Genomic DNA, 15,078 nt, shown 5'->3' on the forward strand with positions numbered 1-15,078 from the left:
CAACTACAATTTATCTATCAAACCTTATTCCTTGTTTCAATCGAACAAACCTAACTCACTTATTTAGTGAATCCGACAACACTCGTTCATTCAATAAAACAGACTGTACATGATAATTCAATGAGTCGAGGCATTCTTAATGCATTCATTCAATCAAACAAATTGCACGCATTTAGTACATGAAGCATACTGCGTTTGTCAATTCCATGAATCCAGCTATTCTTAATCTCTCAATGTCACAAGCTTCGCACATTGTCTCAATCAAACTGCACACATTCACTTCATGAACCAAACTGCACGTGTTAATTTAATGAGAGACCTTCTCTCATTCAGTCAATGTGCCAAACTTAACGCTTTCATTCAATGAAAAAAACTGCTTTCAATGAATCATTGCAACAAACTACAATCATTGATTCAATGAATCAAACCTTATTCCTTGTTTCAATCGAACTAACCTAACTCCCTTGTTTAGTGAATCCTACTACACTCGTTCATTCAATGAAACAGACTGCACATGACAATTCAATGAGTAGATAATTCAATGATGCAAAAAAACAAAAGCACACATTTAGTTTATGAAGCAAACTGCATTTGTCAATTCAATGAATACAGCTACTCGTTCATTCAATGTCACAAGCTTCACACATTGTCTCAATCGAACTGCACACATTCACTCCATGAACCAAACTGCACGTCTTAATTCAATGAGAGAGCTTCTCTCATTCCTTCAATGTTCCAAGTTTCACGCTTTCATTCAATGAAACATACTGCATTCATTGAATCAAACTACAATCATTGATTCAATGAATCACACTGTATTCTTTATTTCAATGGAACAAATCTACCTCCCATATTTAGTGAACCAAAATGCATACGTTCATTCAATGAAACAAACTGCATTCATTGAATCATTGTATCAAACTACAATCAAACTACAATCAAACTACAATCAATTAATCAAACCTTATTCCTTGTTTCAATCGAACAAACCTAACTCAGTTATTTAGTGAATCCTACTACACTCGTTTATTCAATGAAATAGAGTGCATTCTTAATTATCTTATGATAATTCTTAAGAGGTACTCTTAATACATTGTTTCAATCAAACAAATTGCGCACATTTAGTTCATGAAGTAATCTGCATTTGTCAATTCAATGAATACAGCTATTCGTTCATTCAATGTCATAAGCTTCACACATTGTCTCAATCAAACAGCACACAATCACAATGATTAAAGTCTGAATCAATGATTGAATGAATGCAGTTTGTTTCATTGAATAAAAGCGTTAAGCGTTAAGACATTGAATAAATAAGAGAAGATCCTATTATTGAATTAATCTGTGCGGTCTGTTTCATTGAATGCACTTTGTTTCATTGAATCAATGTGCAAAACTGATGCCACAGACTGAATGAGGGAAGCTCCTTCATTTAATTAAGTACAGTTTGGTTCATTGAATGAATGAGTTAAGCTTGAAACATTGAATGAATGAAAGAAGCTATACTCATGGAATTAACACGTGCACTGAGTTACATTGAATGAATGAGTGCAGTTTGATTCATTGAACGAACGAAAGCAGTTGGATTCACTGAATAAATGAGTTTCCTTCATTGAATCCATGAATAACGTTTGATTAATTGAATAAATGATAGAAGTTTGATTCAATGATTGAATGAATGCACGTTGTTTCATTGAATTGAATCAAGTAGATTGGATGGGGTGGTGTTTGCCAGTGTGTCAAGAAAGCTTTTCTAACTCAGTATGTAGATTGTCCGACCAGAGGGGAGGCTATATTGGATTTGGTACTCGGTAATGAACCGGGACAAGTGATGGGATTGTTATTGGGTGAACATTTTTGTGGTCGTAACCACAATTCTGTTACTTTCACCTTGGTTATGGAGAGAGATGGGTGCATGCAACAGGGTAGGTGGTACAATTGGGGGAAAGGTAATTACGATGCTGTAAGACAGGATCTGAGTAGCATAAGTTGGGAGCATAGGCTGTCAGGGAAGGATGTCGTGGAAATGTGGAACCTTTTCAAGGAACAGATACGACGTGTCCTTGATATGTATGTACCTGTCAGGTTGGAACGAACTGGTCGTGTGAGGGAACCTTGTTTGACGAGAGAGTTTGAATGTCTTGTAAAGAGGAAGAAGGAGGCTTACTTAAGGTTGAGGAAACAGGGTTCAGGCAGAGCAGTGGAGTGATACAGGATAGCCAGAAGGGACCTGAAGAAAGTGATTAGGAGAGCTAAGAGAGGGCATGAAAAATCTTTGCCGGATAGGATCAAGGATAACCCAAAGGCATTTGATGCGTACGTGAGAAACATGAGAATGACGAGAACGAGGGTAGGAAGTCGGAAGAGATAGGAGAGGTCTTGAATGAGTACTTTTCTTCAGTATTTACGAACGAGAGTGACCGTATTGTTGAAGAGGAGAGTGTGAAACGGACTGGTAAGCTAGAGGACATACTTGTGAGGAAGGAAGATGTGTTGGACATTATGAACGACTTGAGGATAGACAAGCCCCCGGGCCTGACGGGATATATCCTAGGATTATGTGGGAAGCAAGAGATGAAAGTGCAGAACCGTTGGCAATTATCTTTTCGCCTTCACTGTCAACGGGGGTGGTACCAGGGGACTGGTGAATGTTGTGCCCTTGTTCAAAAAAGGGAATAGGGATAACCCCGAGGATTACAGGCCAGTTAGTCTTACTTCGGTGGTAGGCAAAGTAATGGAAAGGGTACTGAGGGATAGGATTTATGAGTATCTAGAAAGACACTGCTGGATTAGGGACAGCCAGCACGGATTTGTGAAGGGTATGTCTTGCCTTACAATTCTTTGAGGAGATGACCAAGCATGTGGCTTAGGGTAGTGCAGTGGATGTAGTATACATGGATTTTAGTAAGGCATTTGATAAGGTTCCCCATGGTAGGCTTATGCGGAAAGTCAGGAGGCATGGGATAGAGAGACATTTGGCCAATTGGATAGAAAACTGGCTAACCGGTCGAAGTCAGAGAGTGGTGGTAGATGGCAAATATTCAGCCTGGAGCCCAGTTACAAGTAGAGTTCCGCAGGGATCAGTTCTGGGTCCTCTGCTGTTTGTAATTTTTATTAATGACTTGGATGAGGGAGTCGAAGGGTGGGTCAGTAAATTTGCAGATGATACGAAGATTGGTGGAGTTGTGGATAGTGAAGTGGGCTGTTGTCGGCTGCAAAGGGACTTAGATATGATGCAGAGCTGGGCTGAGGAGTGGCAGATGGAGGTTGCCAAGTGTGAGGTTGTCCATTTTGGAAAGACAAATAAGAATGTGGAATACAGGGTTAACAGTAGGATCAGAGAGATCTTGGGACCTTTGAAGGATTGAACACCGTTAGAATCACTAAAAAACTGCGTTAACTTTGTATGATGGCAGGAATGTACAACGTTTAACTCATTGAATCAATGAATGAAGGTTGATTCCATGATTGAAGGAATCTGCTCATTGTTTCATTGAATTAAAGCGTTTGACTCGAGACAATGAATAAATGAGAGAAGCTCCTATCATTGAATTGACATGTGCGGTCTGTTTCATTGAATGCACTTTGGCTCATTGAATCAATGCTGAAACTGATGCCACAGACTGAATGAGGGAAGCTCTACTCATTTAATCAAAAAGTGCAGTTTGGTTCATTGAATGAATGAGTTACGGTTGAAACACTGAATGAATGAGAGAAGCTATACTCATGGAATTTGCACATGCAGTGTGTTTCAATTAAAGGAAAGAATGCAGTTGGTTTCACTAAATAAATGAGTTGTTTTTTAATTGAATCTATGAATAACGTTTGATACATTGAATAAATGATTGAAGTTTGATTCAATGATTGAATGAATGCACGTTGTTTCATTGAATGTAAGCGTTATACTCGGTTCATTGAATAAACATGTGCAGTCCGTTTCATTCAAAGAATGCATGCAGTTTGTTTCTTTGAATGAATGCGTTCAATTTGGTTGATTAAAAGAACAGAAAAAGCCCTACTCGTTGAATGAACACGTGTAGTGTCTTACGTTGAATGAATGTGTGCAGTTTGATTCATGAAGGAATGAAAACAGTTGTTATCTCTAAAAAAAAGCTGCGTTTTGTTTATATTGTTGCATGTATGTATAACGTTTGATTCATTGATTCAATGATTGAAGGTTTATTAAACTCGGGACTCTGAATAAATGAGATTGAATAAATGAGAGATGCCCCTATTAACATGTGCGGTCTGTTTCATTGAATGCACATTATTTCATTAAATCAATGCGTGAAACGGATGCCACAGACTGAATGAGGGAAGCTCCTTCATTTAATTAATAAGTACAGTTTGGTTCATTGATTGAACGAGTTAAGCTTGAAACATTGAATGGATGAAAGAAGCTATACTCATGGAATTAACACGTACACTGTGTTGCATTGAATGAATTAGTGCAGTTGGTTTCACTAAATAAATGAGTTCAATGTGGTTCATTAAATGAATACTCATTGGATTAGCACGTGCAGTGTGTTACTTTGAAAGAATGTGTGCAGTTTGATTCATTGAATGAATTGCAAAAGTTCTACCCATTGGATGAGCACGTGCAGTGTATTTCATTGAACGAATGTGCTAAGTTTGTTTCATTGAATCAATGGTTGAACTTTGACGTCACTGATTAAACGAATGCAGTTTGTTTCATTTAATGCCAGCGTTATGCTCGGGACATTGAAAAACGAGAGATGCTTCTATCATTGAATTAACGTGCGCAGTCATTAAATGAATGCGTGCAGTTCGTTTCGTTGAACCAATTCGTTAAACACATTGCACTGAACGAATGAGAGAAACGCCACTCATTGATTTAACAAATCCGGTTTTGTTTCATTGAATGAATGTGTGCAGTTTGTTTCAATGAATCAATGCGTGGAACTGATGGCATTGAATGAATGAGAGAACCGTGAATGAGAGAATTAAAGCGTGCAGTATGTTTTGTTTAATCAATGTGGGCCGTATTTTCCTTTGAATGAATGCGTGAAGTCTGTTTCATTGAATGAATGGCAAAAGCTCTACTCATTGGAATAGCAAATGCAGTTTGTTTCATTGAACGATTGCATCCAGTTGAATTTAATGAGTAAATAGATGAGTTAAATTTGTAACATCGAATCAATGAGTAACGTTTAAACTATTGAATCAATGATTAAAATCTGATTCATTGAATGAAAGCTTTAAGCTCGAGACATTACATAAATGAGAGAAGCTCCTATCATTGAATTAACATGTGCGGTCTGTTTCATTGAATGCACTTTGATTCATTGAATCAATGTGCGAAACTGATGCATTAAATACTTCATTTAATTAATAAGTACAGTTTGGTTCATTGAATGAGTTAAGTTTTTTCATGGAATCTATGAATACCGTTGGATACATTGAATAAATGATTGACGTTTGATTCAATGATTGAATAATTGCACGTCGTTTCATTGAATGGAAGCGTTATCCTCGTGACATTAAATTAACATGTGCAGTCCGTTTCATTCAATGAATGCATGCAGTTTGTTTCTTTGAATGAATGCGTTCAATATGGTTGACTAAAAGAACAGAAAAAGCTCTACTCGTTGAATGAGCACGAGTAGTGTGTTACATTGAATGAATATCTGCAGTTTGATTCAGTTAGGAAATGAAAACAGTTGTAATCTCTAAAAAAGCTGCGTTATGTTTACATTATTGCACGAATGAGGAGAGCTTTCCCTATTCATTTAATGAACCACATTGATTCAATGAGTCAAACGTTATACATTAATGCAATCATACAAAGTAAACACAGTTTTTAGTCATTCCAACGGTGTTTATTCCTTCAAAGATTCAATCTGCACGCATTCATTCAATGTAACACATCACACGTGCTAATCCATCGAGTAGAGCTTTTCTTTTTCATTTAATGAACCACATTGAACGCATTCATTCATAGAATCAAACTGCATGCATTCATTGAATGAAACAGGCTACACGTTCATTCAATATCCCGAGCATAACGTGCATTCAATCAATCATTGGAACCTCATTTATTTATTGAATCCAAAAGCTTTCTTTTGTTCAATGAATCAAACTGCTCTCATTTATTCAATGTAACACAGTGTACGTGTTAATTCCATGAGTATAGCTTCTTTCATTCATTCAATGTTTCAAGCTTAACTCAGTCATTCAATGAACCAAACTTATTAATTAAATGAAGGAGCTTCCCTCATTCAGTCGGTGGCATCAGTTTCACGCATTAATTCAATGAAATAATGTGCATTCAATGAAACAGACCGCTAATGTTAATTCAATGATGGGAGCATCTCTCATTTATTCAATCTCATTTTATCAGAGTCCCGAGTTTAACACTTTTATTCAATGAAACAACGAGCATATTCATCCAATCATTGAATCAATTTTCAATCATTGAATGAATGAATCAAACGTTATACATTCATGCAACCATATAATCCAACGAGTAGAGCTTTTTCTATTCATTTAATGAACCACATTGAACGCATTCATTCATAGAATCAAACTGCAAGCATTCATTGAGTGAAACAGGCTACACGTTCATTCAATATCCCGAGCATAACGTTAAATTCAATGAAACAACGCGCTTTCATTCAATCATTGAACAAAACTTCAATTATTTATTCAATGAATCAATTGTTATTCATCGATTCAACAAATAAAAACACACACATTTAAACACAAAAAAACAGGCACATACAAACGACACACACACAAAAAAACACACGCACATAACACGCAAAAACACACACGCAAAAACAAACACACAAATAAAATACAGACAAACACACAAACAATCTCACACACAAACAAAACACACAAAAAAAGTACACAAAAACACAGAAAGACACACACAAAAACACACACAAAAAAAGCACAAAAAAGACAAATAGACACAAAAAAAAGACACACACAAATGCACACACACACAAAAAGACACACACAAACACACAAAAACACACATATAATAAAAACACATACTGAAAAAAGACAAACACAAAAACACACACAACAACACACACACAAAAACATACACAAACATAAATAACACACACACACAAAACAAACAAACATAAAAACACACACAGACAACAACACGCACACAAAAACACACACAAAACACACACACACTTAACAAAGACACACAAAAACAGATCTGCTTTTGTGTGTGTGATTTAGCGCGTGTGTGTTTTTTGTGTGTGTGTTTTTGTGCGTGTGTTTTTTTTGTGTGTGTTTATATGTGTGTGTTTTTGTGTGTATGTGTGTGTTGTGTGGTTGTTTTTTGTGTGTATGGGTTTTTTCGTGTGAGTGTGTGCGTGTTTTTTTGGGTGTGTGTTTTTGTGTGTGGTTTTGTGTGAGTGTGGTTTTATGTGTGTGTGTTTTTTTGTGTGTGAGTTTTTGTGTGTTTTGTGTGTGTGTGCGTTATTGTGTGTCTGTGTGTATCGTGTGTGTGTTTCTGTGTGTGTTTTCGTGTATGTTGTTTTTTGTGTGTGTGTTTTTTCTGTGTGTGTGCTTTTGTATGTAGTGAATGAAACTGCACACGTTCATTCAATGAAAGAGGCTGCACTTATTAATTCAAAGAGTAGAGGTTCAATGTCTCAAGCTTAACGCATTGATTGAAACAAACAAATTGAAACAAACAAATTTAGTTTTGAAGCAACCAGCATTTGTCAATTCAATGAATACAGCTACTCTCATTCTCTTCATGTCACAAGCTTCGCACATTGTCTCAAGCAAACTGCACACATTCACTCCATGAACCAAACTGCGCTTGTTAGTTCAATCAGAGAGCTTCTCTCATTCATTCAATGTGCCAAGCTTAACGCTTTCATTCAATGAATCAAACTGCATTCATTAAATCATTGCATCAAACTACAAGCATTGATTCAATGAATCACACTGTATTCTTTATTTCAATGGAACAAATCTATCTCCCTCATTCAGTGAACCAAAATGCATACGTTCAATTCAATGAAACAACCTGCATTCATTGAAACATTGTATCAAACTACAATCAAACTACAATCAACTACAATTTATCTATCAAACCTTATTCCTTGTTTCAATCGAACAAACCTAACTCACTTATTTAGTGAATCCGACAACACTCGTTCATTCAATAAAACAGACTGTACATGATAATTCAATGAGTCGAGGCATTCTTAATGCATTCATTCAATCAAACAAATTGCACGCATTTAGTACATGAAGCAAACTGCGTTTGTCAATTCCATGAATCCAGCTACTCTTAATCTCTCAATGTCACAAGCTTCGCACATTGTCTCAATCAAACTGCACACATTCACTTCATGAACCAAACTGCACGTGTTAATTTAATGAGAGACCTTCTCTCATTCATTCAATGTGCCAAACTTAACGCTTTCATTCAATGAAAAAAACTGCTTTCAATGAATCATTGCAACAAACTACAATCATTGATTCAATGAATCAAACCTTATTCCTTGTTTCAATCGAACTAACCTAACTCCCTTGTTTAGTGAATCCTACTACACTCGTTCATTCAATGAAACAGACTGCACATGACAATTCAATGAGTAGATAATTCAATGATGCAAAAAAACAAAAGCACACATTTAGTTTATGAAGCAAACTGCATTTGTCAATTCAATGAATACAGCTACTCGTTCATTCAATGTCACAAGCTTCACACATTGTCTCAATCGAACTGCACACATTCACTCCATGAACCAAACTGCACGTCTTAATTCAATGAGAGAGCTTCTCTCATTCCTTCAATGTGCTAAGTTTCACGCTTTCATTCAATCAAAAATACTGCTTTCATCGAATCATTGAATCAAACTACAGTCAATGAATCATTGGAACAAATCTATCTCCCTTATTTAGAGAACCAAAATGCCTACGTTCATTCAATGAAACAAACTGCATTCATTGATCATTGAATCAATCTTTAATGATTGGTTCAATGAATCAAACGTTATTCAATGTTTCAATTTAACAAACCTAACACGCTTCTTAAGTGAATGAGAATGCACACGTTCATTCAATGAAAGAGGCTGCACTTGTCAATTCAAAGAGGAAAGGTTCATGAAAGCGTTCCATGCCTCAACCTTAACGCATTGTTTCAAACAAACATATTGCACACATTTAGTTCATGAATCAAACTGCACTTGTCAATACAATGAATGCAGCTACTCATTCATTCAATGTCACAAGCTTCACACATTGTCTCAATCAAACAGCACACATTCACTCCATGAAACATACTGCACGTGTTAATTCAATGAGTGTAGATTCTCTCATTCAGTCAATATGTCAAGATTCACGCTTTCATTCAAGGAAACAAACTGCATTCGTTGAATCATTGAAACAATCTTTAATGATTGGTTCAATGAATCAAACGTTAATCAATGTTTCAATGAAACAATCAACACGATTATTTAGTGAATGAAACTGCACACGTTCATTCAATGAAAGAGTCTGCACTTGTCAATTCAAAGAGTAGACGTACTCCCTTTCGTTCTATGCCTCAAGCTTAATGGATTCATTCAATCAACAAATCGCACACATTTAGTTCATGGATCAAACAACATTTGTCAAATCAATGAATACAGCTAATCTCATTCTCTCAATGTCACAAACTTCGCACCGTCTCTCAATCAAACTGCACACATTCACTAAATGAACCAAACTGCACGTGCTAGTTCAATCAGAGAGCTTCTTTCATTCCTTCATTGTGCCAAGCTTAACGCTTTCATTCAATGAAACATACTGCATTCATTGAATCAAACTACAATCATTGATTCAATGAATCACACTGTATTCTTTATTTCAATGGAACAAATCTACCTCCCATATTTAGTGAACCAAAATGCATACGTTCATTCAATGAAACAAACTGCATTCATTGAATCATTGTATCAAACTACAATCAAACTACAATCAATTAATCAAACCTTATTCCTTGTTTCAATCGAACAAACCTAACTCAGTTATTTAGTGAATCCTACTACACTCGTTTATTCAATGAAATAGAGTGTATATGATAATTCAATGAGTAGAGGTACTCTTAATACATTGTTTCAATCAAACAAATTGCGCACATTTAGTTCGTGAAGTAATCTGCATTTGTCAATTCAATGAATACAGCTATTCGTTCATTCAATGTCATAAGCTTCACACATTGTCTCAATCAAACAGCACACAATCACAATGATTAAAGTCTGAATCAATGATTGAATGAATGCAGTTTGTTTCATTGAATGAAAGCGTTAAGCGTTATGACATTGAATAATAAGAGAAGATCCTATTATTGAATTAATCTGTGCGGTCTGTTTCATTGAATCAATGTGCAAAACTGATGCCACAGACTGAATGAGGGAAGCTCCTTCATTTAATTAAGTACAGTTTGGTTCATTGAATGAATGAGTAAAGCTTGAAACATTGAATGAATGAAAGAAGCTATACTCATGGAATTAACACGTGCACTGAGTTACATTGAATGAATGAGTGCAGTTTGATTCATTGAACGAACGAAAGCAGTTGGATTCACTGAATAAATGAGTTTCCTTCATTGAATCCATGAATAACGTTTGATTAATTGAATAAATGATAGAAGTTTGATTCAATGATTGAATGAATGCACGTTGTTTCATTGAATTGAATCAAGTAGATTGGATGCGGTAGTGTTTGCCAGTGTGTCAAGGAAGCTTTTCTAACTCAGTATGTAGATTGTCCGACCAGAGGGGAGGCTATATTGGATTTGGTACTCGGTAATGAACCGGGACAAGTGATGGGATTGTTATTGGGTGAACATTTTTGTGGTCGTAACCACAATTCTGTTACTTTCACCTTGGTTATGGAGAGAGATGGGTGCATGCAACAGGGTAGGTTTTACAATTGGGGGAAAGGTAATTACGATGCTGTAAGACAGGATCTGAGTAGCATAAGTTGGGAGCATAGGCTGTCAGGGAAGGATGTCGTGGAAATGTGGAACTTTTTCAAGGAACAGATACGACGTGTCCTTGATATGTATGTACCTGTCAGGTAGGAACGAACAGGTTGCGTGAGGGAACCTTGTTTGACGAGAGAGTTTGAATGTCTTGTAAGGAGGAAGAAGGAAGCTTACATAAGGTTGAGGAAACAGGGTTCAGGCAGAGCAGTAGAGTGATACAGGATAGCCAGAAGGGACCTGAAGAAAGTGATTAGGAGAGCTAAGAGAGGGCATGAAAAATCTTTGCCGGATAGGATCAAGGATAACCCAAAGGCATTTGATGCGTACGTGAGAAACATGAGAATGACGAGAACGAGGGTAGGAAGTCGGAAGAGATAGGAGAGGTCTTGAATGAGTACTTTTCTTCAGTATTTACGAACGAGAGTGACCGTATTGTTGAAGAGGAGAGTGTGAAACGGTCTGGTAAGCTAGAGGAGATACTTGTGAGGAAGGAAGATGTGTTGGACATTATGAACAACTTGAGGATAGACAAGCCCCCGGGCCTGACGGGATATATCCTAGGATTATGTGGGAAGCAAGAGATGAAAGTGCAGAACCGTTGGCAATGATCTTTTCGCCTTCACTGTCAACGGGGGTGGTACCAGGGGACTGGTGAATGTTGTGCCCTTGTTCAATAAAGGGAATAGGGATAACCCCGAGAATTACAGGCCAGTTAGTCTTACTTCGGTGGTAGGCAAAGTAATGGAAAGGGTACTGAGGGATAGGATTTATGAGTATCTAGAAAGACACTGCTTGATTAGGGACAGCCAGCACCGATTTGTGAAGGGTATGTCTTGCCTTACAATTCTTTGAGGAGATGACCAAGCATGTGGCTTCGGGTAGTGCAGTGGATGTAGTATACATGGATTTTAGTAAGGCATTTGATAACGTTCCCCATGGTAGGCTTATGCAGAAAGTCAGGAGGCATGGGATAGAGAGAAATTTGGCCAATTGGATAGAAAACTGGCTAACTGGTCGAAGTCAGAGAGTGATGGTAGATGGCAAATATTCAGCCTGGAGCCCAGTTACAAGTAGAGTTCCGCAGGGATCAGTTCTGGGTCCTCTGCTGTTTGTAATTTTTATTAATGACTTGGATGAGGGAGTCGAAGGGTGGGTCAGTAAATTTGCAGATGATACGAAGATTGGTGGAGTTGTGGATAGTGAAGTGGGCTGTTGTCGGCTGCAAAGGGACTTAGATATGATGCAGAGCTGGGCTGGGGAGTAGCAGATGGAGGTTGCCAAGTGTGAGGTTGTCCATTTTGGAAAGACAAATAAGAATGTGGAATACAGGGTTAACAGTAGGAAAGAGAGTGATCTTGGGATCTTTGAAGGATTGAACACCGTTAGAATCACTAAAAAACTGCGTTAACTTTGTATGATGGCAGGAATGTACAACGTTTAACTCATTGAATCAATGAATGAAGGTTGATTCCATGATTGAAAGAATCTGCTCATTGTTTCATTGAATTAAAGCGTTTAACTCGAGACAATGAATAAATGAGAGAAGCTCCTATCATTGAATTAACATGTGCGGTCTGTTTCATTGAATGCACTTTGGCTCATTGAATCAATGCTGAAACTGATGCCACAGACTGAATGAGGGAAGCTCTACTCATTTAATCAAAAGGTGCAGTTTGGTTCATTGAATGAATGAGTTACGGTTGAAACACTGAATGAATGAGGGAAGCTATACTCATGGAATTTGCACATGCAGTGTGTTTCAATTAAAGGAAAGATTGCAGTTGTTTTCACTAAATAAATGAGTTGTTTTTTAATTGAATCTATGAGTAACGTTTGATACATTGAATAAATGATTGAAGTTTGATTCAATGATTGAATGAATGCACGTTGTTTCATTGAATGTAAGCGTTATACTCGGGACATTGAATAAACATGTGCAGTCCGTTTCATTCAAAGAATGCATGCAGTTTGTATCTTTGAATGAATGCGTTCAATTTGGTTGATTCAAAGAACAGAAAAAGCCCTACTCGTCGAATGAACACGTGTAGTGTCTTACGTTGAATGAATGTGTGCAGTTTGATTCATGAAGGAATGAAGACAGTTGTTATCTCTAAAAAAAGCTGCGTTTTGTTTATATTGTTGCATGAATGTATAACGTTTGATTCATTGATTCAATGATTGAAGGTTTATTAAATTCGGGACTCTGAATAAATGCGATTGAATAAATGAGAGATGCTCCTATTAACATGTGCGGTCTGTTTCATTGAATGCACATTATTTCAGAAAATCAATGCGTGAAACGGATGCCACAGACTGAATGAGGGAAGCTCCTTCATTTAATTAATAAGTACAGTTTGGTTCATTGATTGAACGAGTTAAGCTTGAAACATTGAATGGATGAAAGAAGCTATACTCATGGAATTAACACGTACACTGTGTTGCATTGAATGAATTAGTGCAGTTGGTTTCACTAAATAAATGAGTTCAATGTGGTTCATTAAATGAATAGTCAAAGCTCCACTCATTGGATTAGCACGTGCAGTGTGTTACTTTGAAAGAATGTGTGCAGTTTGATTCATTGAATGAATTGCAAAAGTTCTACCCATTGGATGAGCACGTGCAGTGTATTTCATTGAACGAATGTGCTAAGTTTGTTTCATTGAATCAATGGTTGAACTTTGACGTCACTGATTAAACGAATGCAGTTTGTTTCATTTAATGCCAGCGTTATGCTCGGGACATTGAAAAACGAGAGATGCTTCTATCATTGAATTAACGTGCGCAGTCATTAAATGAATGCGTGCAGTTCGTTTCGTTGAACCAATTCGTTAAACACATTGCACTGAACGAATGAGAGAAACGCCACTCATTGAATTAACAAATCCGGTTTTGTTTCATTGAATGAATGTGTGCAGTTTGTTTCAATGAATCAATGCGTGGAACTGATGACATTGAATGAATGAGAGAACCGTGAATGAGAGAATTAAAGCATGCAGTATGTTTTGTTTAATCAATGTGGGCCGTATTTTCCTTTGAATGAATGCGTGAAGTCTGTTTCATTGAATGAAAGGCAAAAGCTCTACTCATTGGAATAGCAAATGCAGTTTGTTTCATTGAACGATTGCATCCAGTTGAATTTAATGAGTAAATAGATGAGTTAAATTTGTAACATCGAATCAATGAGTAACGTTTAAACTATTGAATCAATGATTAAAATCATTGAATGAAAGCTTTAAGCTCGAGACATTACATAAATGAGAGAAGCTCCTATCATTGAATTAACATGTGCGGTCTGTTTCATTGAATGCACTTTGATTCATTGAATCAATGTGCGAAACTGATGCATTAAATATTTCATTTAATTAATAAGTACAGTTTGGTTAATTGAATGAGTTAAGTTTTTTCATGGAATCTATGAATACCGTTGGATACATTGAATAAATGATTGACGTTTGATTCAATGATTGAATAATTACACGTCGTTTCATTGAATGGAAGCGTTATCCTCGTGACATTAAATTAACATGTGCAGTCCGTTTCATTCAATGAATGCATGCAGTTTGTTTCTTTGAATGAATGCGTTCAATATGGTTGACTAAAAGAACAGAAAAAGCTCTACTCGTTGAATGAGCACGAGTAGTGTGTTACATCTGCAGTTTGATTCAGTTAGGAAATGAAAACAGTTGTAATCTCTAAAAAAGCTGCGTTATGTTTACATTATTGCACGAATGAGGAGAGCTTTTCCTATTCATTTAATGAACCACATTGAATGCATTCATTCAAAGAAAGAAATTGCATGCATTCATTGAATTAAACAGACTGCACATGTTAATTCAATATCCCGAACATAACGCTTTCAATCAATGAAACAACGTGCATTCATTCAATCATTGAATCAAACTTCAGTCATTGATTCAATGAGTCAAACGTTATACATTCATGCAATCATACAAAGTAAACACAGTTTTTAGTCATTCCAACGGTGTTCATTCCTTCAAAGATTCAATCTGCACACATTCATTCAATGTAACACATCACACGTGCTAATCCATCGAGTAGAGCTTTTCTTTTTCATTTAATGAACCACATTGAACGCATTCATTCAT

This window comes from Chiloscyllium plagiosum, unplaced genomic scaffold (assembly GCF_037043375.1).
Source record: "Chiloscyllium plagiosum isolate Xiang-an unplaced genomic scaffold, Cpla_swu_hap1 HiC_scaffold_26, whole genome shotgun sequence".
NCBI lineage: Eukaryota > Metazoa > Chordata > Chondrichthyes > Orectolobiformes > Hemiscylliidae > Chiloscyllium > Chiloscyllium plagiosum.